We start from the raw sequence: 24,798 nt of genomic DNA on the forward strand, positions 1-24,798 counted from the left end.
GTCATTCAAGTGTGCCTTCTTAGCACCGTCGGATGGGGCAAATATATTTTACGGAGACTGCCTCGATGTAAGACTCGACGTCTTTGTTCCTAGAGCGACGCTCCTCACGCAACTCAAACTCAGGCTCCGGGTTTGTTCAACGTCCATCTCGAGCTTTCAGCATAACTTTATCCTCGGATTTGGGTAACTTTAGATAACGTTGGATATCGATTTACTTAGCCAAGCCGTTAGCTTGAGATTATCAGTTAAAGCTATCTTGACAAATAAGCAAATACGGTCCTTCCGATAGATTGCAACATTTTCAATCAGGATGGACGAGGCTGACACATATTGGAGCCCAGATCTTTTGGTTCATACAATTGCGGTTGTATCGTGGCTGCGATCGGGCCAAATTGATTACGATCCCCCTGGGTTCACTATCCCCTTAGGTTATAGTTTGAGTCAAGACAGGTGGTCGAAGACCACCCGGAGGCCACCCCTCGTTCGACGCTAGGCTGCCTGGCCACTTGCCCACTGCTGACGACCTCCGATCACTCGCCCTAATTCAAACTATAACTTGGAGAGGACGTGAACCTAGAGAGGAATTGTAACTAATTATGACTAGATTACAACCCAAATATGATAATAATTACAAATGATTCATTCTCTGATTTTTTTTTTTTTATGGAACAAAGAATTTATATTTTATATATTGATTATATATTAAATCTGTTGCATCTGAACCGTTTGTATTGTCATCTGAACAGAATGCATTTGTTAATTAATAAATTATAATTTTATTAATTAACTCTCAATTAAGTTGAAATAATTTTTAAGACTACAGAGGTCAAACTGAAGTATATCACGGATGACAATTGAGAAAGGGCAAAAATGGATTTAAGACTGCTAATTTTTATTCTATAAATAACCTATCGATGGTTTTCAAATGGGTGGCGGGATGGCGTCGCGTTCACCGAAGGGCGGAGAAGGCAAGAAGTTCTTTGCCGGATCCGCACAAACCCTGTCAAATCTGCTTCGTGTCTCTTCTTCATCGACGAAATTAGTTCTCGCTGATCGTGCCCATTATCGCATCAGGTCGATCTTTCGTTGAATCTCGCAATTTCCCTCTTTGCTTGCAATGTAAAAGCTGGAGCTCGACGATTGAAAAAGGTTCTCTGGATGTTTTTAGGGTTTCGAACATTTCTTGGCTTCCGTGTGAGATCGATGATCTTTGGCTGTAAAGAGGAGCAGCGTGGCGACAAGCTTCCATAGCTCACTTTCTACCTCTGTCACATCATTCTCCTTCCAGGTGGGGCTAGAGGTGCGCACAATGCGTTAACATCATCGTCAAAAGTATGATCTCTTCCTTTGTCATGACTTTACCTTGCCCATCGATGCTTCAGTTAGTAGGGTAGAAAGGCCCAATTAGTTGGCATGCTAAGTCAATCTTTATTGCAATGCTTTGTTCATTTTTTATGGTCAGATGATTCGATAATCTTTATATCACTTAAATGTGTGGTATTTTCTATGTCCGATGTAGGGAATCCATGGCTGACGGAATAAGGGAAGTTGTTTGTTCCTCCATGACTGATGGTAATGGAGAAAAACTCACTTAAAGCTTCCATTAATCTGAATCTTCCTAATAGTTCGATATACTGACTAGTCCTTGCTATGCTACACTTAATGAGTCATAGGCATCAAATAAACATGTGCTTGAAATTCATATCTTGCCTACTAGATCTCAGGAATTCACAGATACAATAAATAAATGTAAAGTATGGCATTTAAATTTCAGATGCCGTCAATGTAGCCTTTATAACAAAAAAAATATAGTAAGTAAATGATAAATGATCACTCACTGACGATGTGATTAATCCTTTTAGTGCAAATTATAGTAGTTTCAGGTAGGAATATGCATGGTTTAGCGAGCTCGGGTATGATTGGATCCCTCAAACCAGGCTATATGAACTTTGATCTCCATCAACTTTCCTTGAACTGAAAGAATTCACCTTTGATGAATAAAGGTCAACCTGTTGCTCAAATACCCACCTTTCAGGATTATTCCACCAACAAACAAGAAAGAACACATTGCTCTAGCAGGTGATCTAATAATCTAGTCATTAAGCATTTGTTCATTGGTTGCAATGTTGAAATGACAAGGTGATTTGGTGACATTTATTTTCATCGGTCTCAACAAGATCGTAAAAAGGTAGGTGGTGCTCCTTGTTGAAGATAAGACCAACATCCACCTCAGGTAGCCCCAAAATATGGGCATTGAAGTTCATCTTATTGAGGACAATATGACTGAGCTACTTGCATTTAAATTTCATTATCCATAATGATCTCTCTTGGCTCCCACGTTTACAAGTGATGTATCTTAGTTCTATGAACCTTCAATATTCGATGACTTATAATGTTCGTTGTGTAATGATTGCCTCATTTAGGAAAGGTCATAAGTTTAAAATGTGGTGGCAAGAATCTCACCATGACACAAGGGTCAGCACTCAACACGACATGACCTAGAGCAATAATGGTCAACATTGTAGTGATAATGTTATGTTCGATCATGTAAGTATTGGGTTTTTCATGATGGATGGAAATCATGATAGGGCCAGAGCTGACCCACAGAACAGGCACAATTATATACCAAATATAGTTTTGATAATGGACATTGGAGAGTGTACTCTGCACCTCTAGATTATTAAGATGCTGATGCCATTCATTCAGACCTTCGCCAACATAACTTTGTAGGGGTTGGGTGAAATTACTGATGGCGCATGGTCTGTGAAATTACTTTAATGTTTTTGCTTGCATCAATTTGTGACTTTGTACTGATTGCCATTGCATATAGCATACCTGTGGAAACTTTATTGTTGCCCCCATCAATTACTTTCGGGGCCTGATACACAGATTTAGACCTGGAACCCCATTACTATATACTGGCAATCAATTACTGATTCCCCATGTGTGATTCAGTTACTGAAGTAATTACTCGACATGATATTTTGCTATTGTCGCAGATGGTTTGCCAAATATGCGGGATCAGATTTATTCACTTAATTAAATTTGCTTGTAAAACTTATGATGGATGACAAGCAAAGGTGTTCCAAACCTTTTTTTTTTTAAAAAAAACAGAATTGTATGCAACTGTTATTATGATTAACAGTCTAACAAATCGGAGACACAATAGATTGTGCGCAACTTTGTGCACCTATTGTTCATGTTTAATATGAAGACTCCAGTAGGGAATCTTGTTGCTTTGGTGCTCTCAAGCCTGTAGCAGATATCTTAAATCTCATTGTCTTTGTACGTAGCAAATGTAGACATATTGACATACGAGTTTTGATTCAAATCTATCGCCTTGTTGGTTGTGAGGTAATATAATCTAGCATTTGAGAAGTCAGTCATGAAGTATCTCGTATTGCTTTAAGTTTCATTCGTGCTGTCTTTTTTACTCTTCATATTTAACCTCAAAACTCCAGTAAGGAATCATGCTGTTGCTTGGGAGCTCTGGAGCTTATAGCAGATATCTTCAATCTCTGTATCCTACGTATTAAGTGTTGGCGTATTGACTCGTTAGTATCGATCTGAATTTACTCATCGCCTTGTGATTTTTTATTTAATAGAATCGAGGATTTGAGAACCCAGACCTGGAGTATCTGATATTGCCTGCCTCAGCCATCTATAGGTAAGACTCGGTATTTTATACTTGCTAGAATTTGATTCTTTCATGCTGAATTATTTCAAAAATTACTATTTTTTCCTTCATGTTGCTTATTGTTCGTTTGTGAATAGTTTTATCCTTTGTCAATTTGCTTAAGAAAAAACATATTTCATGTCATTTCCATGTAAATTTCTAATAGTGAGGGTTCAGAGAGTGATGGGGTGTGTGTGTGTGTGTGTTTTTTTTTTTTTCATTTTCCTCTGATGAGAAGCATCTGTATATGTTTGCGTATCAAGCTGAATAACTGACATGATAGGACAAGTCAAACTCCCAAAGGTTGGCCTAGTTGTACATGCATGAATATTATGGTGGCAAGGAAACTGAGAGCTTGATTGAAGCAAATGCAACACTGATTGAATATAGATCCAAATGAATTTAGGGATCTAGGTGACTAGACATCTAAGTAAATAGAGCGAATATTTTAGTATTATAAAGATATTTGTTTTATGACCGATAGTTTCTTATAAATTAAGAATCAAATTAAGGATTTTTTAAATTGTTTATTGCCATTTTTTATTATTACTCAAATATAGTATTATATAAAACAAGCATTTGCCTGTCTGTAGCTGTTTAAAAACTGTACTGGCTTACTGATTCAAATCGTAAAGTTGTTTGAGTGAAAACCAGTCATGAAAATTGGATAAAAATTGAATCGGAGTTGTGAACCATTGGTTCAGTAGTTGAATCAATGGATCCAATTACATATTAAATAAAAAATCAAACTAATTATTAGGAATATAATTAAAGTCTCACATTAGGAAGTCATGAAACAATTTATAGATTTTAAAAGGAATAAAAATATTTTATTGGTATGAGATTTTTTTGGTAGAATTCAAAAATAACACTATAAGAGTTTAGACTAGGATAATATTATATCAATTTGTTATTAGAATCATGGTAGAACCGTTGAAAACCCTGATGATGGTAGGACCAGAGAACTAATCAGTTTCTAAAATTTTGACTGATTTTATTTGTTCTCTTCAAAAATTCTCAAAATACTAATTTATCTACTCTAGCATTCCACAATTAATGAGATAAAGATTTCACTTTTGTCCATACTGATATTAAATTTTAGTGAATTAGATATATTTAATTTGGCCAATGTATAAATGTGTTATATGAGCGGCCTGACATGGGCAGAGATTGATTCTTGGACTGTGACCTCAAACAAGGTTCTATTCCTGACATGCATCGCAACTTTTTCTTGGAGCAATCGTAAGATGAGTGATCAATAGAGGAGTTTCTCACCTCCAGTTAAAATCCACTAAGCAACAAAATCTTATCGCTAATCGTATGGGATATTATCTAAAGTGGATAATATCTTGATATTGATATGATATTGTCGAGTATAAGATATGTTACCTAATGACATTAAAATAAGACCATGTTGGGTGTGTGATTCGAAGATTAATCAAGTGGAGGCTATTGAGAATGTTGTGATGCAGCTTGATACAGTATCCTAGGAGATACGGTATCTTAGGAAGGATCCAAAGGTGATTTGGGGTCAAGAGTCAGGATGATGTGACAGTCAAAGTTAAAATAAAGTGATGGTCAGAGTCAAGATACATGTGGCCAAACGAATCACCTCTCTTGGGCAAGACTCGTCTACTCTCCCGATCAGCTCCAGCGCTAGTCGGACACCTAGGACTCATCTCTCAGTACTCATGGGCATGACTCCCAGTCTACTCTCTCGGTCGGCCCATCACAGGTCGGACACTCAGGGCTCAACTCATGATACTCATGGGCATGATTCCTAATCTACTCTCTCGGTCAATCTTAGTATCGGTCGAACACCTAGGGCTCAGCTCTTATTACTCATGGGCATGACACCCAGTTGACTCTCTCGATTGGGCCTAGCACCGGTCCGATACTTAGGGTTCAGCTCTCAACACTCATGGGCATGACTCCCAGTCTACTCTCTCGATCGGCCTTAGAGCCGGTCGAACACCCAAGGCTTGACTTTGCATGGGCATGACTTTCAGCTTATTCTCGGTCAGCTCCAGTGTCAGTTTGACACCCAGGGCTTAGCTCTCAGTACTCATGGGTATGGCTCTCAGTGTACTCTCCCGGTCAGCCCCAGTGTTGATTGGATACCTAGGGCTTAGTTCTCAGTACTCATAGGCATGACTCTCATTCTAATCTCGGTCGACCCTAGCATTGGTCGGATACTCAGAGCTCATCTCCCCCAGTTCTCAATAATCATGGGTATGACTCCCAATCTACCCTCTAGTGCCGACTGGACACCCAGGGCTCAGCTCCCCTTATTTCTCAATATTCATAGGCATGACTCCAAGTCTACTCCTAGTCGACCCTAGCATCAATTGGATATCGAGAGCTCAGCTTCTCATGGACACGACTCCTGGTTGGCCTTTGAGTCGGTCGGACCATCGCTAGGAAACAACCTTGTCAGAGAATAATAACCACCTGTTAGAGAATAATGACTATTTGTTAGTGAATATTCTGATACTCTTTTACATACATATCACAGAACCTTCCTCTATCCAATGGAAGTCCGTCATATATCCTTTGTTATCCAACATACCCTGACACTAGACATTTTCTAATGCCTCATTATGACAAAAGTTATGAGAAGCAATATAAAAAGGCAGTCCTCTCCGTTGGTTAGGTACGTGCATACATACGCATCTACTACAGTTTTACTATTTATATGCTTCTTGCACTTTTTGGCTCTGTCCCGGTTCTGACTTGAGCGTTGGACTACCTGTGCCAGGAACCCCTTTCTTAGTTCTAGTCTTAACTCTCCCATGCGAATTGTCTGTGGTGTGCGCAAGTCCATGGATATTATCTTCAATCGTCTTTTCCTACTCCGCTCGAAGACCTAAAGCTTGCGACGCATCTTTGGGTCCCAGATCCTAGTCCTCTTGCCATCAACTCTCTTGCCCTTACCATTGGCCTCCCATATGATTTAGTTTTCGGATGAGATCATAAGACGAGATCATAGCTTAATGAGGACGGAGAGTGATCCTAGAGTAATTATAGAATGTGTAATCATTCGGTCGTTATTTTGGAGTCGAATTTTATCATACATAAAATTATATGGGATCTATATTCTATAGTATGAGAGGTTAGCTAAAGTGGATAATGTATTAATGTTGCTAACTATTATAAAAAATACAATCCTTATAATTAAAATTTATTAATTATGTAATTGAGCTGGTTAATAACATTCGGTCCAATCAGTTTTTTTTTTAATCCATCTGTTCAGGTTTTACCGATTATTTCTAAAAGTAAATGAACTTTCCCCTATTTATCTACCGAGTAAATATAATTTAGAGCATAATTTATGTACACTTCGAAATTGACCTTTGCACTATTTGTTCGAACTCTCTTTTTTTCTTTTAAATGTTTTACCACACCCGTGGGGGCTCGGTTCAACGAGTTAGCTAGTCCTGCAAGTGATCAACTACTTCACTCGTTCAAGCCGTCAATCATAATACTCTTAAAACTTTTAGATGTTGATTTTCCAACTAATTTTGATAAGGTCAAATGTCTTGGATCGTCAAATTATCAGTCAACGAATAAATTTACATGCACATTTTTTGAAGATCGTTGGTGAAAGAGATGAGGGACCTGAAAGACATTCCAAAAATAAGTTAAATTGGCGTCGGAAAGATCTCGACCAGTCACTTTGACGCTCAATTTTGGGTTTTCTTAAGATAATTATTGGATCGATTTTGGAAGAAGATGAAGAAGGAGAAAATCTGATAGAGTTGTATAGAGTTTAGAATCTTTTATCCTTATCTTTTTCTAGGGTTTATATAATTATCAGAACAACATTATCTCGTTAGACATTATGTTACATACACCATCATCCTCATATGAGTCAATGGAGAACCATATCGACTATCATTAGTTATCTTCCCATTCACCAAATGTCACATGTTTAAAGGAGGGCATCTATGGGACCAACTCCTTAACCGTCTCTCCATTCATCTGGTACCACATGTTCTAGAATATTTGTGGGCCTCATACAAGGATGGACAAGGGAATGAGGTCGATGGAGAGTGACCTTGAGAATAAACAAAGTCGAGATCCGATTGCTGAGGCATGGAGGGTATTGATGATTGCCTAGTCATATGTGATACCGACATATGAGATTGAGGCATGGAGAGTGTCAGTGACTAAGACCAAGCCAAATGTGATGCTAAGATATGAGAACGAGGCGTGGAAGACATCGACAATAAAGGTCGAGCCAGATGTGATGTCGGGATCTAAGACTGAGGCATGGAAGATGTCGACAATTGAGGCCGAGCTAGATGTGATATCGGGATCTAAGACTGAGGCATGGAGGGTGTCAATGGCTACGGTCGAGCTAAGGATGCTAGGATATGAGATCGAGATATGGAGTATGTCGGGGGAGATGCCTAGATCTGAGGCTGGCGTGGAGGGTGTTGTTGACTTAAGTTGAGCAAGATGCAATGTCGAGATATGAGACTGAGGTGTGGAGGGTGTTGACAGCTGAGGTCGAGCCAGATGTAATGTGAGAATATGAGATTGAGGTATGGAGGATGTCGGTAACTGAGGTCGAGCTAGGATGTCAGGATTTGAGACCAAGATACGGAGGATGTCGGGAGAGATGTCTGGATCCGAGGCTGAGACATGGAGGTATGTCGGCAATTGAGCATGAGACCAAGAAAGCATTAGGATTCAGAGTCGAGACAAAAGCGATATTGGCGATTGAGACAGAGTTAGTGGTTGAGACTGGGTGGGTGTTGTGATTTATATTTGATAAGACTCACATTTGAAATGAGTGTGTTGAACGAGTTTTATTATACCTGAATCCTTTTTAAATTGAGTTTGATCTTTGTGAATTAAGTCTACCTCATCTTGATTTTGACTGACAAATTATCTTAGTATGACTTTTGATCTTAGTATGCTAGAGGAAGGAAGCTCGGACCCAGAGATCCAGGTGGAGCTTTATTCAGATACTCGTATTCTTCGAAGGGGTGAATATTCGCCAAGGTGGAGATTGTTGACGGGTGACTCATATTTGGATGATGTCAATGCGATGAATGTTATGGAAAAAAAATCTGTTAAAATTTTTCGTAATAAAATTCTGTTGCGATTTTTCATAACAACAACAAACACAAGAATCATTAGATGTGATTATCTTGTGTAGAGAAAGTTCTAAAAAAGTTTCGGCCGTTTTGTGGAGTACGCAGGCCGTCGAACCACGGTAATTCTTTTTCTTTCTCTTCTCCTTCCTCGTGTTTGCTCTCCTTTTGTGCGTCTTTGTCTTGTTGCTCCGCGCGATATCTTTTCTCTCTTCCTCTTCTTTCGCGTTAGAGGTTAAGAGGTGTTGCCCCCTTCTTTGCACAACAATCGACATATGAGATTGAGGTATGGAGAGTGTCAGTGACTAAGACCAAGCCACTTTGACGCTCAATTTTGGGTTTTCTTAAGGTAATTATTGGACTGATCTTGGAAGAAGATGGAGAAGGAGAAAACCTGATGGAGTCGTATAGAGTTTAGAATCCTTTATCATTACCTTTTCTAGGGTTTATATAATTGTCAGAACAACATTTTCTCGTTAGACATTATGTTACATACTCCATCATCCTCATATGAGTCAATGGAGAACTAGATCGACTGTCATTAGTTACCTTCCCATTCACCAAATGTCACATATTTGAAGGAGGGCATCTATGGGACCAACTCCTTAACCGTCTCTCCATTCATCTGGTACCACGTGTTCTAGAATATTTGTGGGCCTCATACAAGGATGGACAAGGGAATGAGGTCGATGGAGAGTGACCTTGAGAATAAATAAAATCGAGATCCGATTGCTGAGGCATGGAGGGTATTGACGACTGCCTGGTCAGATGTGATACCGACATATGAGATTGAGGCATGGAGAGTGTCAGTGACTAAGACCAAGCCAGATGTGATGCTAGGATATGAGAACAAGGCATGGAAGATGTCGACGATTGAGGCCGAGCCAGATGTGATGTCGGGATCTAAGACTGAGGCGTGGAGGGTGTCGACGGCTGAGGTCGAGCGAAGGATGCTAGGATATGAGATCGAGATATGGAGTATGTCGGGGGAGATGCATGGATCTGAGGCTGGCGTGGAGGGTGTTGGTGACTTAAGTTGAGCAAGATGTAATATTGAGATATGAGACTGAGGTGTGGAGGGTGTTGGTAGCTGAGGTCGAGCCAGATGTAATGTGGGGATATGAGATTGAGGCATGGAGGATGTCGGTAACTGAGGTCGAGCCAGGATGTCAGGATCTGAGATCAAGACACGGAGGATGTCCGAGGAGATGTCTGGATCCGAGGCTAAGACATAGAGGTATGTCGGCAATTGAGCATGAGACCAGGCAAGCATTAGGATTCAAAGTCGAGACAAAAGTGATATTGGCGATTGAGGCAGAGTTAGTGGTTGAGACTCAGTGGGTGTTGTGATTTATATTTGATAAGACTTGAACCTTTGAAATGAGTGTGTTGAACGAGTTTTATTATACCTGAATCCTTTTTAAACTGAGTTTGATCTTTGTGAATTAAGTCTACCTCACCTTGATTTTGACTGACAGATTATATTAGTATGACTTTAGATCCAATAAATACGTAGGGGCCGTGTGATTTCGCCACATCAATAACTATACCTCTTCTGCTGCTGAGTGCACACCAAGAGGCAGTTTGTCTCCTATCCACTGATTGCAACCTTCCACCACCCCCAACACTCGCCTCCGAATCCTCAATTATTAAGGAGGATTATGGATCATCCCAGTTCCTGTTATAAAGCGAAAGCACCTTGATCTCACAGATGCCCAACTCCAACTTCCCCTGGTCCCTGCCTTCATTCTCATCACCTACTTCTCTACCTTTTCTTTTCTCTAATTTGGACGGACGGCTGTGGCTGGAGCAACTAGTGCTCCTCATTGATGATCCTTCTCTTCACCTCTCCACTCGCCCATGCCTACCTTTTTTTTTTTCCTCTTCCCTACTGTGCTTTCTTTCCCAAATCCCATGGCCAACAACTTTTGTTGGGTCGGTTTCAGCTGTCAACGTAGGAGATCGACCTGGAAAGTATCTCTCTCACTCCAAGCCAAACCTCCTTCCTCGCGTGCTCTTGTGTAAATGACTTGTCCAGCATGTTGCGGGAGCGATTCTTCCTCTTGAACATGCGTCCCTGTCTTCTTTTTTTTCCTCCCTGCTTCCTCACCCCCATTGCCCCTGTTCAGTCTCCTGTGTTGGCGCATTAACACAGAGGTCCTGTTTAGGTATGATCGTATAAAAGGACGTCTTGTGACTCATGTTCATGCAGGAATAATCATAAGATAAAAAGTTGTACAATGTATTTTAGGAAATCTGCTCTTTCTTCTTCTATTTTCTTGCTTCCTCGTGTCATCGCACCTACTCAGACTCCTGTTCTGGCGCAGTAGCGCCACCCTTCCATAGTTCCATTCCTGGCCTTCAGTTATAGACTATAGTTTTCAGGCATATGCATTACTATGTCGTCCGAATCGTAGTGGTGTGGAATGTGAGAGAGATTACTGATTACATTCCTTGGGAAGCATAGAGGAATCTTGAACAGCAGATGGGCAACTTGCCATCATTTTCTAGCTCATTAATTGACCTCCACTTGCTCTTGCTCTATATACCTGAAGATGACAACACGCGTGTAATAATTTGACCGGTTTAAGTGTCTAATAGTTTCTAACATTCATAGAGTATTCATATCTAAGGTCAAGGCATTGACTAACTCAACCGACGAGCCTAACTAATCTCACTTGAGCTAAACTAGTTAAATTGGCTAAGTCTCGTCAATTTGATTGACTCGTGCATTCCACTCTTCCACCCTACTGATTTGCTTCCAATTACTTTAATTAGTTTATTTAATGTCTTTAGCTGGATAGACAATGAACTACTTATTCTGTAATAAAATATTAGAAGATTGTTTTTTATAATTGGGAATCATAATTTGGTAGGCATTAATATTTTATTATCATTTTTATCAACTAAATATAAAACTTGGATTCAACATCAATTTAACGTGTATGTAATTTCTTAAACAAAGAATGAACTGTTCTAGAAGCCAATTTTTTAAAATTTTGGAATAACGTGTAGTATAAATTTAGACAACTTGGAATCATTTCAAATTGAAATTATTATATTTTTAAAAATCTTCTTAATATATTTATGTCCTTATACCTGAATTTATCATTTCAAATTAAAATAAATATAGTTCTGAAAATTTTCTTAATATTTTTATGTCCTTATATCTCAATTCAATAGAGTAAAAATTTATATCCTTATATCTGAATTCAATAGAATAAAAATTTAAAGATATATTTTTAATTTAATTTACTATTATCAATTTACGTTATCAAATTTAGATATGTCAATATAAATACATTAAGAAAGTTTTGATGAGTATATTGATTTTGATTTAAAATAATTCGGAGATGATAGTCCTAGAGAGAAGTTTTTTCAAAAAATATAGTACTTGATTTAATAGTACTAAAATTTATAGTTTAGTAAAATATTATTTGATATGGTTTGTTGTAAGCGGATCCAGAGGTGATGTTGCAGTCAAGGTCAAGGTGAAGTGATGGTCAAAGTCAAGGTGAGGTGGTAGCCTTGTCAGAGGAACGGGTGATTCTCACCAAGGCTCAACCCTTCACTCCTTAGCACTAAAACCTTCAATATATGGACGGATGGTCTAAGAGTCGGATGGATTTAAAGGATCTAGTGCTCCACCTATAAATAGCAGGTCGACAAAAAGGCCGAGCGGGCTTGCAAAGCTACAGTGCTTAGTATATAATTGATTAGCTCTATAATATAACTCTGTATAGAATCAGTAGACCCAATAGTTGGTTAGACTTCCAGAAGTATGGCCGGTCAATCTTAATGCGTCGGTCAAATGTACGAGATCCAACTCTCCATTTCTACAACATTACTCTTATCTTACAGATTGTCAGCCCTATAATACAACCTTCAGTATAAGGCCAATCGGCCCAAAGCCGGTCGGACTTATGGGGTCGAGCTCCCTTTTTCTCGTGAGTCAGTCTCCTATCATACGATTGATTGGTCCTAACATTGACCGAACCTACAAGACTTGGTTTCTTATTACTTATTAGATCTTCAACATCAAAGTCTGTGGCATATAGTCGACCGACCCTATGGCTGGTCAGATTTATGGGATTCAGCTTCCTGTTCAAAGATACAAAGCTCCTATCACATGACGTCAGTCGGGTTTACAAGGCTCTGCTCCTGTTTCATATATGTATACTCAAGGCAAACACATAAGACAATTTTCATTATAAATCCGATTGGACATAGAACTGATTGGGCTGCATCGATCGATTAAAGATTCGGTTGGGCTACCTCTTGGAGACAACGTTGTCAAGGAATCACAACAAACTATCAGAATAATAGCTATTCATCAGAAAAATATTTTGGTATTCAGCACATATATGCAACCGAACCTTTTTATGAGGTGACTATGCAACTTCTATATTTATTGAAGAGGTTACACAAAACTGTTTATATACATGTAACAGAAGATTCCTCAGAAGATAAGTAAATTGTACATATTTCAGATTATACACCTTCCATTACCCGACATCTTTTGACATCAAATATTTCTTGCCGTTTCATTATTGCGGAGGTTATAAGAGGTAATATAAAAAGGGGAGATCTTCTCCGTCGACGAGGTACGCGACATTATGCTTTACTATGTCTAATCACGCACTCGTATCTACTGTTTATCTTCTCCACTTTTCGTTCGACCACTGTACTGACTTGAGTATCGGAGGACCTACATCAGAGATTCTCTCTAGTTCTCACCCCCAACGTTTTGTTTAATTTTGTTGGACACAAACAATCTGTTGTCGGAGATATACAGGGTATTAGCCGAATTTAAATACTCGAATTAAATTCAACTTACAGCTGAAATGACCCGAGTGGATAATCTCAGGCTACTAGTAGGGGCTGGTTTTTGATACTTGCCAAAGAGCGGTTGGGCAGGTCTACAAAGTGGTTGGGCAGGTCTGCAGAGCGGTAGAGTAGGTCTGCAGAGCGGAGCGACAGGACTGGTCTGCAGAGTGGAAGACCAGATCTGCAGAGAGGAAGACAAGGTCTGCAGGCAGAGTGGAAGACCAGAGAGGTAGAGCAGGTCTGCAGAGCGGCAGACCAGATCTGCAGAGCGGAAGACAAAGTCTGCAGGCAGAGCGGAAGACCAGAGAGGTAGAGCAGGTTTGCAGAGCGGTAGAACAGATCTGCAGAGTGGAATACCAGGTCTGCAGAGCGGAAGACTAGAGCAGCAGGGCAGATCTGCAAAGTGGCAGACCAGAGTAGTAGACCAGAGCGGGAGGGCTGGTCTGCAGATCGGAAGACCAGTGCTGCAGAGCGGAAGACCAGAGCAACAGGGCAGGTCTGCAGAGTGGCAGACCAGAGTAGCAGACCAGAGCGGCAGGGCTGGTCTGCAGAGCGGAAGACCAATGCTGCAGAGCAGAGCGACAGGGCTGGTCTGCAGAGCGGAAGACCAGATCTACACTTGATCTGACAAAAGACAGATCGGGCGAGCAGACTGGCCGACCAGGAAAACTGACCGAGGCCTGCGAAAGTCGCAATTTTCTTGAAATAGATTCGCCCACCTTCGGCTGTGTTTCGAGGCCTACAAGGGTCGTCTGTTTCCCAGGATATAACGGTCGACCGTGAATCTGACCAAGCACTGGTGGTCATGGCGAACTGAGTGACACCTGATTGCTATCACGGGCATTTCGCCGAGCAGGAGTTGCACGACAGAGGAAGAGGGAAAAAAATGGAGAGCCTTTGCTTTTCTGTGTTTTCTGCCTATGATCGGAGCCTCCTTATATAGGAGCTCGGATCAGTGGCCAGAGTTAATGACCTTAATGGTCATTATTAGCCGAGCAGTGAAATGACCACCGTTTCACTCATTATTACTCGTTCGGTTTTATTCTGCATTAATCTCGAATTTAATGCGTTCGTTTCATAGCAACAAAAGATCTACGTGGCAAAATGTTGGTTGTTCCACTTGAGTAAATTTTTGCCCCGACCGGTCCGACATTCGTGTGCGCAGGTTACGCTCGCACACGAGTCAACTTGGTTCAGTGCAAATCCGGACCCTGGATTTGCACCTCCCTGCGCATCCACGCGTGAGAGAGAGCTTCTCCCCATGCATTTGTTCACAACCTCAATGTATGTGAATCAATATAAACCAACAAAATTGCCTTGAAACTTCCAATGTGGGACTAAAGTCCCATTCACAATGGAGCCTCTTTCCTCTTCCATTTCTTCTCCATTCACTTATTCAACAATCCCCCACATGAATGGAGATAGGTAAGTGATAACATTCAGCAGTTGAGTCTAGTATAGGATAGGTAGGTTTACCCTTTGAACATGTTGGTGCGGTTAGCACTAACGATTTAACCCAGGTTTTGATGAATGACAAATAGGTCAAGTTAGGTTTATTGTTGATCTAACACTCTGATCGAGTGTGCAGGATAAGTCCAGATAGGTCGACGGGCTGACCGGATGTCTGGCACGAAGCCCAGCTAGGTCGACGGGCTGACCAGATAGCTGACACGAAGTCCAAGCGGGTCGACGGGCTGACCGGACGCTTGGCAAGAAGTCCAGCTAGGTCAACGGGCTGACCGGATAGCTGGCGAGAAGTCCAGACGGGTCGACGGGCTGACCGGACGTCTGGCAGGTGAGGTAAGTCACTGGAGAACATGCACCCATAGGACTAGTTTTGAGCATCTCACAAAAACCCTAGGTTTACCTTACTCATGTTTTCCAACAATAGTATGGGGTGAGATACATAGGCCACTTGCCTAAGACTTAAGATGCTTACTTCAGTGCATCGACATAAGTCTGGGCGTTAAAAACAAAATACATATTAATCAAGTTAAGATTGACCTTAACTTGACTAACCAAGTGAAAGCTGCTATCTTTTGATAAGTCAGTCAGTAACTAACTGGTTAGACATTCGATTTAATGTCAGGTCCAGGGGGAGAATCAATTAAAATTTTTTCGGTTTTTCAAAACATTTTTATTAAAAATTTCTTAAACCTATTTTTGAAAACTAAGTTATTGAATTTCAAAATTAGATTTAACGTAGTTTTGAAAATTAAATTTAAAAATCTAGTTCTGAGAATTTGACTTTACTTAATTCTACTTAAACTAAGCGTAAGTTTATAAACTAAGTTTTTTAAAAGTTTTTTACAAACTTAGTGTTGAAAATTAAACTTCAATCAATCTTGAAATATATTTTAAAATTTAGTTTTGAAATTTTGCTTATGTTTGAAAAGAGTTGAAACCTGTTTTAAAAAATTATTTTTCTTGAAATTTAGAACTTATTCTTAAACCTTAACCTTAGAAGCTATACTTGAAAAATTAGCTATTTTTCATAAAACTTAGCCTTTAAATCTGGATATTTTTTATATATACACCTATTTTTGAAAACTAGCTTTAAAAAAAAAAATCAAGTCTTTTATATACTTAAGTCTTGAAAGTTGAATCCTTTACCAACTCAGTTTTAGAAAATCAATTTCACCTAGTTTTGAAAAATAGATCTTTTAAACTTGTCTCAAAACTTAGCTCTTTTACAAGAAGATAAATTACTAAGTTTAACTCCCCCAGATTAACTTGACATGATTCCTTACTTTGTCTGAAGTCTATATTTTTAATTACTTTAAACATGCTTATTTTTGATGAATGCCAAAGGGGGAGAGTTAGTTAAGTTAGCCAAGCCAATTGAAAATACAAACTAACTTAAAAAACCTCCACATAATGATGTTATCTGTTTTTTTTCTTGCAAATGTCTTCACTAACTTAACCAGGTTGTCATTCCATCAAAAAGGGGGAGATTGTTGGTGCGGTTAGCACTAACGATTTAACCCAGGTTTTGATGAATGACAAATAGGTTAAGTTAGGTTTATTGTTGATCTAACACTCTGATCGAGTGTGCAGGATAAGTCTAGACAGGTCGACGGGCTGAGCGGATGTCTGGCACGAAGCCCAGCTAGGTCGACGGGCTGACCAGATAGCTGGCACGAAGTCCAAGCGGGTCGACGGGCTGATCGGACGCTTGGCAAGAAGTCCAGCTAGGTCAACGGGCTGACCGGATAGCTGACGAGAAGTCCAGACGGGTCGACGGGCTGACCGGACGTCTGGCAGGTGAGGTAAGTCACTGGAGGGGAGTGACTGCGAGGACGCGCTCCCAGGAAGGGAACATTAGGCGTCGATCCGGCTTAGATCCATTTCGGATATCTAAGTCGAGATCGTGACTAGATTCCGGTCTCGGGAAGACGGAATCTAAGTCATACTTTTTCTGTTAATTCATTGTGCTAACAATCTGTGTTGCAGGGTATATTTTGCCTCGGACTAACCTTGTTTTGCAGGAGAAGGAATCTCTGGAAAAAGGTGGTCCGGGCGCCCGGAGGCAAGTTTTATCCTCTGCGTCGCCTCGCCACGTGGAGCATCCTGACTGGACTTGCCACGTCGCACCAGGGCGCCCGGAAGGGATCCAGGCGCCCGGAGCAGCATATAAAAGAAGCCCCAGGGGTGGAGCTTAAAAAAACACATCTCTCAGAATTCCCAGATTGCTTTGCTGCTCTGTGCTCCAGCGACGCTAACAAAGCTCCGACAATGCGCCCTTGCTCCTTAAGTTTTCTTTTCTGTCGGTACAGCTTTGTGCTTTGTTTCATTAGCATTTCTTGTACTCTTTTTGTAATCACATTCGAATTGCTAGTGATTGCCCAACGAAAGTGGTCAAGGACCACGGGTCTTCGAGTAGGAGTCGTCACAGGCTCCGAACGAAGTAAAATCAATTGTGTTCATTTACTTTTCCGCTGCGTACTTTTACACTCGAGTTTTCGAATCGATATTCACCCCCCCTCTATCGAACGATCATGGTCCTACAGAACTTTCCCTTGTGAATATTTGGTTGCTTACTAGCTGATAGTGTAGACACGATGTCCTTGAACTATACTGCCGTCTGTGTATGCAGTGACAAATCTCACCCAAGACTTTGCTTGATACAACTCAGTTCTCATGAGTGTGTTCGTTCTTGGCCATGAACACGCCTGGTTCTGTGAGAAGCTCTCAGAATTATGCCTCCAATTTTCTTCGAAGCGGCCCCACTTCTTTCTCACATAGGGTGATCCCTCAAGAGTTGTCATCTACTCTTCTTGATAATTAAAAGCCCATTGGCTTACCTTGGTCTAGTCACTGTTTCATTGGGCTATCCCCCTACAGTATGTCTAGTCAGTGCAGATTAGTTGTCCCTTTGAACCTAGTTCATGGGATCTCCAGTTAGCATAGGTTGGGTGTCCTCTGCACTGATTGCTGACAACGACATCAAGCCCATTCCTCTTGATGAGCTTGCAACTAACTCTCGATTTAACCCCTTGGTTAGCAGATCCGCTAGGTTATCTTATGACTTCACATAGTCAACAGTGATAACTTCCATTGAAAGTAGTTGTCTAATGGTATTATGTCTACGACGTATATGTCTAGACTTATCATTATACATATGACTTTGTGCCCGACCGATTGCTGATTGACTATCGCAATGTATGCAAATCGTCGGCACAGGTTTCAGCCATTGTGGAATATCTTCTAAGAATTGTCGTAGTCATTCAGCCTCTTCACCATATTTGTCAAGAGCTACAAACTCAGATTCCATCGTGGATCTGGTTATTACGGTTTACTTAGAAGATTTCCAGGAAATGATTGCACTTGTTAGAGTGAATACGTATCCACTCGTAGACTTAGAGTCTTTTATATCAGATATCCAACTTGCATCGCTGTATCCTTCGATCACAGCAGGATATCTTGTATAATGCAGTCCATATTCACGAGTATACCTCAAGTACCTCAGTACTCTTGTTATCCCTTTCCAGTGCTCAACACCGGGATTACTCGTGTATCTATTCAGTTTGCTTACCGCGTAGGCCAAGTCTGGTCGTGTACAACTCATCAGGTACATCAGACTTCCAATCACTCGAAAGTATTCTATCTGTGAGATACTTTCCCCTCAATTTTTCTATAGATGTTGACTCGTATCTATCGGCGTTCGTGCCAACGCAGTGTCACCCTTGGTGAATTTCTCAAGAATCTTGTCCACGTAATGTGACTGATTAAGAACAAGTCCTTCTTTCGTTCTAAAAATTTTAATTCCTAGAATCACATCAGCTAGGCCCATGTCTTTCATGTCAAATCTTGAGTTCAAAATATCTTTAGTGGATTTGATTATCTTATCATTACTTCCAATGATAAGTATGCCATCAACATAGAGGCACAAGATGACATAGTCACTCTCTATGGCTCTTATGTAGACACATTTATCATATTCATTGATCTTGAATCCACATTCCTTCATGACATTATCAAATTTCTCATACCACTGCTTTGGTACTTGTTTCAAATCATATAATGACTTCACCAATCTACAGATCTTATTTTTCTGTCCTGGCATAGAAAACCCGTCAGGTTAATCCATGTAGATTTCCTCTTCTTAATCCCCGTTTAGAAAGGTTGTCTTTACATCCATTTGATATATTTCGAGATTCCATAGAGCAGCAATCGCCAGCAATACTCTAATGGAAGTTGTTCTCAACACCGGAGAGTATGTATCGAAGTAATCAAGGCCTTCTCGTTGTCGGTATCCTTTGATTATCAATCTGGGCTTGTATTTATCGATTGTGCCATCTGATTTCATTTTCTTCTTGAAGATTCACTTGCAACCTAGTGGTTTACTTCCCGGAGGAAGATGTTGGGGCAATTTCCCTAGGTCAAGGTTGACCAGTTTGACTAAGCTTGAGTTGAGTCAAGCTTGAGTCAAGATTTGAGTTTTGATGTTTGATAATATAAGGAGATTGCTGGAACAATCGTCCGGTTATGGAGATGGTCAAAGGATTGACCAGGTTGATGAAAATACTAGTCAAGTAGGTCAAGGTTGACAGGAGACTTGATTGGGAAAGTCCTAACTTGAGGTTAGATATTTGGAAAGTCTTGGTGAGGAGCCAGGCAACGGGAAAGTCCTAGTGTGGAGCTAGGCAGGAGAAAGTCCTGGTGAGGAGCCTGGCAAAGGAAAAGTCCTGGTGAGGAGCCTGGCAAAGGAAAAGTCCTGGTGAGGAGCCAGACAATTGGAAAGTCCAAGTGTGATCTTGGCAAAGGAGAAAGTTCTGGTGAGGAGCCAGGCAATTGGAAAGTCCAAGTGTGATCTTGGCAAAGGGTGTAAGTCCAAGCATATGGTCTTGGCAAGGTAAGTCCTAGTATGACTTGACAATGAAGATCCGACAACTAGGATGAGGCCGAAGGAAGCTCTTGAAGGCAAGGCGTGAAGAATGGGGAGATATCTGAGGGACGCAAGGCTGATGGAGGAGGCTAGAAGGCTAGTTCGAGGTTGGTCGGGTGTGGCCAAATGCTAGGCATGAAGATCCAATAGGTCACGATTGATCGGGAGTTGGGTTTGAGACTTTGGACTTGAGTTTGAGTCAAGTTCAGAGTGTTCAATTGATTAGTCGATCAATTGAACTGTGCTGCGATTGTGGGAAGGCCCAATTGATCGGCTGATCGATTGGGATATGAAATCGCGAGCACAGAGGCTTTCCTAATCGATTGGGAGCTGGCAATTGATCGGTCGATCGATTGGGAAGCAGAAGCTCTCACGCGGTCGCGAGAGCACAGAGAGGCGCTGAATCGATCGGGCGATCGATTCAGACAGTCCCAATCGATCGGTCGATCGATTGGGAAGTGATTGTTGCGCAGGATGCAGGTGATGGACGGCTGGGATTGTGTGAAGCTGACGTGGCAATCGATTGGAGTTGATTTCAATCGATTGGAGGCACTGTTTATAGTCGTTGCGGAGCGTTTTCTCCGCAGATCTTTGCGATCTTCTCCTGCGAGCTTACAGCGATCTTCACAGCGATTTCTTCAACACTCACGCCAATTCTTGTAGGCACTTGGGGAGCATCTCCAAGGTTCAAGGGGCAACATCAAGTAGCAAGAAGAAAAGTGTATTCACTTGTATTCTTAGAGTTTCTTCTTGTATTTGTATTTGTGTTGTGTGTGAGTTTGCACGAGGCTTCTCCGCCTCCGGCTGCGATCGAGAAGGAGTTGTTATTAGCGGAGATAGCGTGTCGTGTGTAGATCCTTGGATTAGTCACCTCTTCTTGAGGTGGATACCAAGTAAATCCTAGGTGTTAGCATTGTGAGTATTTGTCTTCGAGTATTTCGCTGCACAACAACAAGACGAAGCAAACCGACACAAGCGCGACGAAACGCTATTCACCCCCCTCTAGCGGGCACATCGGTCTCAATAGAAGATCCACAAGTTCCCAAGTGTGATTTTGCAAGATAGATTTTATCTCAGATGCAATTGCCTCTTTCCAGTGAGGTCCATCAGAAGAGCCTACATCTTTTAAGTAACTTCGGGGCTCACTTTCCAACATGAAAGTAATAAAATCCGTTTCATAGGATTTTTCTACCCGAGCTCTTTTGCTCCGTCTAGGCTCAACCTCCACGGGTTCCTCGTCGTCATCATCTTCTTTTTCGTCTTGTGTTTCGTTTGCTCGTTTTGAGGAGCTAGCATCCTTTCGGGTCTTATACGGAAACACATGCTCGAAGAACGAGGTATTTCTCGATTCGATTATCTAGTTCTTGTGTATTTCCGGTATGTGTGACTCATATACACAAAATCTATATGCAGTGCTGTTTTGTGCATATCCAATAAATATGCATTCAACAGTCTTTTGTCCTATTTTAATGCTTTTCGGATCAGGCACCAACACTTTGGCAAGACACCCCCACATTCGTAAATATTTGTAAGATGATTGTCTTTCATTCCACAACTCATAAAGACTCTTATCTATTTTCTTCCGGGGCACCTTATTTAAAAGGTAATTAGCTGTTAACACAGCTTTCCCCCACATGGACTCTGGTAATCCAGAGCTCAATAGAAGAACATTTATCATCTCCTTTAGAGTTCGTTTTTTTCGCTCAGCAACTCCGTTTTGCTGAGGAGTACAAGGAGTTGTTGTTTCGTGTCTGATCCCATGTTCATCACACAACTCAGCGAACGGTGACACATATTCACCCCCTTGGTCACTTCGAACCACCTTAATTTTCCTATTAAGTTGGTTTTCAACCTCATTCTTATAGAGAGCAAATTCCTTTATAACTTTATCCTTACTTTTGAAAAGATACACATAACAATATTTTGTGTTATCATCTACATAAGTGATGAAGTATTTATTTCCACCACGTGTTGGTGTACCTTTTAGGTCGCACACATCAGTGTGGATTAGGTCAAGTGGTTCATTACTTCTTTCAATATGTTGAAAAGATGACCTTGTCATTTTTGCTTCAACACAAATCTCACACTTGTGTTTTGGGTCAAGGTGGAATGTAGATATGCTTTGCATATTAATTAATCTACGCAATACATCGTAGTTAACATGTCCTATTCTACCATGCCACAAACACGAAGACTCAAGCATATAAGTGGAAGAGCTTTCAGTTTTATTTATCTTAGGCCTAATCGTCATTACATTGAGCTTAAACAACCCATCAGATTCATAGCCCCTTCCTGCAAACACTCTATTCTTGAACAATACAACTCTGTCCGACTCAAAGACAATGCGAAAGCCATGCTTGCTTAATAGTGATCCGGACACTAGATTCTTTCGAATCTCCGGAACATATAGCACATTGTTCAGAGTGAGATCCTTGCCCGAGATTATCTTCAGCACCACCTTTCCTTGGCCCATGATGTCCGAGGTTGTTGAGTTCCCCATGTATAGTTTGTCTCCAATGATTTCCTCGAAGTTGTGGAGTAGCTCCTTGTTACAGCACACATGTCTGGTGGTCCCAGTATCGATCCACCATTGTCGCGGGTTTGAACCAATCAGGTTTAACTCAGAGACCACAGCGCAGAGGTCGTCCATTTATGGTCTCTCGTTCAGGTTTGCCTCTTGCTTCTTTTTCGGCTTTCTGCTCTCCGAAGATTTGTGACCCACTTTATCACAGTTGAAGCACTTCCCAGAGAACTTCTTCTTACTGATGCCTTCTCTGGGTCCCATCTTGGAAGACTTGGGGTTCTTCCGTTTCGAGTTTTGATCGTGCTCGACCACGTTGGCTTTCATAGTAGTCTGAGAGAATAGTTTCCTCTCTGAACTCTTGTTGTCTTCTTCGATGCGAAGTCGAACAATGAGTTCCTCCACATTCATCTCCTTCCGCTTGTGCTTCAGGTAGTTCTTGAAGTCCTTCCAGCCGGGAGGCAGCTTCTCAATGATAGCAGCCACCTGGAAGGTTTCACTCAGAACCATTCCTTCCGAGTGGATCTCGTGCAAGATCACCTGAAGCTCCTGGACTTGGCTGATCACTGTCTTAGAGTCAACCATCTTGTACTCCAGGAATCGACCCACGATGAACTTCTTTGTGTTAGGACCAAAAGTAGCTAGAGGAGGGGGGGGGGGGGTGAATAGCTCGTCGCGTGCCCGGTGTTCGGCGTTGCTTGTTTCTTCGAAGATGTGCAGCGGAAAATACAGAAACAAAACACACAACGCTAACACGGTTGGTTTACTTGGTATCCACCTCACAAGAGGTGACTAGTCCAAGGATCCACACCAACACACACACCCTCCACTAATAAAACTCTCCTTTATGGTAACTACCAAAGGCGGAGAAGCCCTACAAGACTCAATACAAGAAGAGAGGAAAGGGATACAAGAAATACAAGCTTACAATGAGTGCAAAACCCTAACCCTAGTTTCTTCTCCTTGCTTTGATCCGCCTCTTGACTTGGAAGAACCTCCAAGAACCTTCAAGAACTGGCGATCTCGAGCTTGAGAAGAGCTGTGGAGGAGCTGGTGAAGATCTGAAATGAATCGGTGAAGAAGTGCTGAAGACAACGCTCGCTTGCGGCTCAAATACGACTCAACGGTCGGATCCCAATCGATTCGATTATTCCCAATCGATCGGGGAGGCTTTGGATCGATCCACGGATCGATCCAGAGCGCCTCTGTGCTATGGAAAAACGCCTGGATCGATCCACGGATCGATCCAGCGCTTATCGCGCGAAGCAACAGCGTCCCAATCGATCCACTGATCGATTGAGACCTCTGGATCGATCCACTGATCGATCCAGAGGCTTTCTGTTCGTTGGGAAAGGTCTGGATCGATCCAGAGCCTGGATCGATCCACTGATCGATCCAGCACTTGGTTTTTGCCCAAAACCAAGTCCCAAACCTCCCAAACCAACATCCGGTCAACCTTAACCTGTTGGTACGTCATGCCTAGCATCTAGTCACTCCCTTGATCTGCTAGGACTCCCTCACCAAGTGTCCGGTCAATCCCTTTGACCCACTTGGACTTTTCTTTCATGCCAAGTATCCGGTCACTCTCTTGACCTACTTGGACTTTCACCTAGCTTCACTCACTAGGGTTTTCAATCTGGCTTCACTCATCAGGATTTCCATCTGCCTAGCTTCACTCACTAGGACTCTCATCTGCCTAGCTTCACTCACTAGGACTTTCACCTGGCTTCACTCACCAGGATTTCCATCTGCATAGCTTCACTCACTAGGACTTTCACCTGGCTTCACTCACCAGGATTTCCATCTGCCTAGCTTCACTCACTAGGACTTTCACCTGGCTTCACTCACCAGGATTTCCATCTGCCTAGCTTCACTCATTAGGACTTTCACCTGGCTTCACTCACCAGGGTTTTCTTCCAGTCAGGTATACCTACTTGACTCTTCTTCATTCACACTGATCAGTCCCTGATCAGAATCTCCCCATATGAACAACTGCACCTGCATTGTCCATGTGTCTACATGTATTGTCAAACATCGAAACTATGACCAAGACTCAAGCTTGGTCAAACCAGTCAACCTTGACCTAAGGGATATTTCACCAACAATCTCCCCCTTTTTGATGTTTGACAATACCTTTAAGTTTGGACCATTCTGTGTTAAGCTAATCTCATAGCCTTAACTCCATTCATGCCAAAGTATGAATGTTGGTTCCCTTCATATTCCCCCTATGACCTCTCCCATAGGTAATGAAGGCCTAACTTAAACCACACATTCTCCCTCTATT

General features: G+C 41.5%; 1 long non-coding RNA gene across 2 annotated transcripts in view; it reads left to right on the forward strand.

The window, feature by feature from the left end:
* Nucleotides 1-933: 933 nt before the first annotated feature.
* Nucleotides 934-24,798, forward strand: part of LOC122028199 — a 32,020-nt gene continuing 8,155 nt past the window's right edge. The window contains exons 1-4 of one of the 2 annotated variants that reach the window (XR_006124672.1): nucleotides 934-1,074; nucleotides 1,169-1,332; nucleotides 1,520-1,572; nucleotides 3,606-3,667. This is a non-coding gene — a long non-coding RNA (uncharacterized LOC122028199). The remainder of the gene's footprint in view (nucleotides 1,075-1,168; nucleotides 1,333-1,519; nucleotides 1,573-3,605; nucleotides 3,668-24,798) is intronic. The other variant, XR_006124671.1, reaches the window with a different exon arrangement.

This window comes from Zingiber officinale, chromosome 10A (genome assembly GCF_018446385.1).
Source record: "Zingiber officinale cultivar Zhangliang chromosome 10A, Zo_v1.1, whole genome shotgun sequence".
Classification (NCBI taxonomy): Eukaryota; Viridiplantae; Streptophyta; class Magnoliopsida; order Zingiberales; family Zingiberaceae; genus Zingiber; species Zingiber officinale.